At 43.4% G+C, this 3,130-nt stretch overlaps 3 non-coding genes across 3 annotated transcripts; 2 read left to right on the plus strand and 1 right to left on the minus strand.

Moving 5' to 3' along the window:
* The first annotated feature begins 423 nt into the window (after positions 1-423).
* Positions 424-496, plus strand: SJAG_16333. The gene has a single exon. It is a non-coding gene; the product is annotated as a tRNA-Val (tRNA).
* A 475-nt stretch (positions 497-971) lies between these two features.
* Positions 972-1,073, plus strand: SJAG_16334. Its single transcript has one exon. It is a non-coding gene; the product is annotated as a tRNA-Arg (tRNA).
* An 894-nt stretch (positions 1,074-1,967) lies between these two features.
* Positions 1,968-2,066, minus strand: SJAG_16335. Its single transcript has one exon. It is a non-coding gene; the product is annotated as a tRNA-Ile (tRNA).
* Positions 2,067-3,130: the final 1,064 nt, after the last annotated feature.

Here is a 3,130-nt window from a genome sequence, read left to right on the forward strand (position 1 = left end):
ATCCGCTGGCGCGCTAAAGACTAAGCTATGCCGTTTTACCGGAAAAGATTGTTACTAAAGTCTCTTGCATGTATCGTACGAACCTTGATGTTCATATTGGCTACTCAAATTCAGTTGCGACTGTACCGCTTAGAAGCACATGTTTTTGTGGAGAGTGTCGATGGCGTTACAGTCGTGCATCGCCAACTCAGACCCCGGAACCAGACACAGGAACTAATGGATAATCACAGTGTTTTCTGTTGCACAGGAACTGGCGGTGTTCAACAGAGTACTGGCATTTAGCTTCTCGGTTTTCGCAAATTATCTGCTGAGGCTGGCCAAAAAGTGTAGAGCAGAAGTCTTATGAATTCAAAGCCTTACTGAAATAGAGGCAATAACCTAAGTTTCGACATGTAAGGCAAAGAGGCTGGGGGAGCATAGGAAGCACTTGTAGTCTAGTGGTTATGATATCTGCTTTACACGCAGAGGGTCCCAGGTTCGAACCCTGGTAAGTGCAACAGTGCTGTTTTCTTTTTCCAAGCTCGGCACTATCATACCTGGCTTTTCTTTACTTGTTCTTTTTCGGCAATGCTGCTTCGTGTGCTGGGGTGCGGGTTATTTTGTTTCATGATGCAAGCCTAAAAACCCTCCGCAATTGCAAGCGACCGCGAATGTTGCTAAATAGCGAACAGGGGCCATGCTAGGGCCCCATGAAGGAGCTGTGCGTATACCCCCCAGAGCCCAGTTAACTCCAGAACAAACGCACAACAATCCTCCAAATTAGCTTAGATGATATCAGTCTAGCTCAATAAAACCGTCGAACCTTGATGTCGATTAGCGGCCACCGACATGGCATTGATTGTGACGAACCAAAAGCTGCAGCACTAAATGCAAGGGGCAGCTACGTTCCACAATCCAGGAACACGAAGAAAGACAGGATTTTGCAAAAAGCCGGAGCAAGTAAGGTTACGACGTTTGACGAAGCAACAAGCGGCCTCGTGGCCTAGAAGTAAGGCGTTGGTTTCCGGCGAGGGGTCTCACTGAGGAGTCTTCGGGATCGCCAAAGATCGCGGGTGCAAATCCCGTCGGGGTCGGGCTTTTTTCTCTGCTTTTATTCTTTCTGCATAAAACTGTAGTCCTTCTTTGCCTAAGCCAATAATTAGAACTACGGTACCTGTGTTGACACAGTTTGTTACCGCTGGTGTAAACCCCGGCTCTGAGAGGAAAACAGGCGTATTCTGGCTGAACATCGAGTGATTCTTGGTGTTGATTGTGTATACAGCAAAGCTTCCTAAAGCTTACAAATTGTGCAATTGTTGTAGCCGGAATAATTTCCGTTTTTCGGTCACTTGACGTCCCAGTCCATGTGTGTTTTTGCCATCCGCCAGGATTCGAGTCTTAGGGTTCGGTAAAGGCACAAGTTAAATAGATAAAAAGCTGCTACTTCACCATTCTCTTGACTTAATTTTGTGTTGCTCTGCAAGAATGTTACCATCGCTCCCATTTATTAAACGCAACAACTATACTAACAACGAAAGTTCTGAACTCTCACATGTAAAGCTTTTTTTGGCCGACTAATTTTCCGTCTTACATTGCTGTTGCACGCAAAGACCGCATTTAATGTAATAAATAATAAAGAAAGAAATTGTAATTGTAATAATAATTTTAACAAGAATAGAATACAATACAATACAATAAATATGAAGGACCAAGTACCAAACAATAAACAATAAACAATAAACAATAACAATAGCTATTAAATATTAGATAACAAATAACAAATAACAAACAAAAAAAAAATTTAGGGTAAAACAAATAAAGCCTGGAAACATTCTTTTGCTAGAGCACATCAAACGTCGACGTTGTGCGGGAGGAAGCGCAAGTCTTAAAAATGTTTGACTGCGCAGGAGGGGAGAGAGCGGTTTCTTTTGCCAAGAGCTACCGTGAAGTCTTATTCCGGATCGGGGAATAGAAGCTACAAAAAGCAATGCTCCCAGCGAGGATCGAACTCGCGATTTTCACGTAGCATACCTGGCAGGAGGTGTACCATATAAGCATGAAGCCTTAACCAACTTGGCCACGGGAACCTTCTCAACGCTGAAGCAGCGGGATTCCGTGAAGGGTCTTGTTTCTCGTAAAAGAGCTGTATTACGAATGTCCGGTGACAAACTATCTATCTCGGATAGGAACACCTTAATTGAATAAGCTTCGCTTATAAGTCGTCAAGATAAGTTTAATGGTTATTCACAATCTAAGGTAGACGGTGTGAAAACACTGTTAGTGAACGACTGAAGAATTCAGTCGTTCTTACAGTAATTTATATTCATAGAATTACCTAATCCAATGTGGCTTTAAGAATCCCCTTTTGTGGCTTGCTCTGACAATCACGTTTGAGTCATGCCAATATGGAGGATTCCGAGGGTTTCCCTTGGAGCCATTACAGTCCCCTTCCTAGATTTTGTTTGTCAAAATCTACTATCGTTAGGCCATGAAACACCTTTTGTGCTTCTATTGTTTCTTTCTGGTGGTGGTGTTTCGGGGGCGTCTGTAATAAGGGTAGTAATCCATAGGTAATTTATGCTTCTTGAAATAAGCGAGCAGGTCTCGCTGCATGTGACGTTTTACCACCGTTGGTGGTAGCCATCCTCTGTAGTTTGTGTATATTGGCTCACCCGTGTCTTCCTGATGGGTGAGTCTGTGGAATTTGCAATTGAGCCAGAGCTTATTGTCTTCCAACTTGTGTTCCATGATGAGAATAATTCCTGATATGTTCTCATAATTTGGGGTGATCTCCTCCTCCGTTCTTGGATGATACTTTTCCACTTGAGACACATGAAAGAGTGTCGATGAGTTTTTCCGTTGGGTCTCAGACAATCCCAATTCGACTGTGAGGTTTCCGTGGACTTTTGTAATCTTAAAAGGTCCCTGGTATCTGGTTGCGAGTTTGTGTTCGTGGTCCCAGAACTCGTTAAATCCTTTCTTGATGAGAACTAGATCCCCTTCCTTGTATTCCGGTTCCTTCGCAGTTTTCAGGTCGAAGTAATACTTGTGTTTTTTGTTCGCGTCCGCAATGTTCTGGCGTATTTGGTCATGTACCTTGCCATTTCTAACATTGGACGCGAAACGTTCTCCCTGTGTAGCTATCGATTGT

Source organism: Schizosaccharomyces japonicus (assembly GCF_000149845.2).
Source record: "Schizosaccharomyces japonicus yFS275 unplaced genomic scaffold supercont5.4, whole genome shotgun sequence".
Taxonomy (NCBI): domain Eukaryota; kingdom Fungi; phylum Ascomycota; class Schizosaccharomycetes; order Schizosaccharomycetales; family Schizosaccharomycetaceae; genus Schizosaccharomyces; species Schizosaccharomyces japonicus.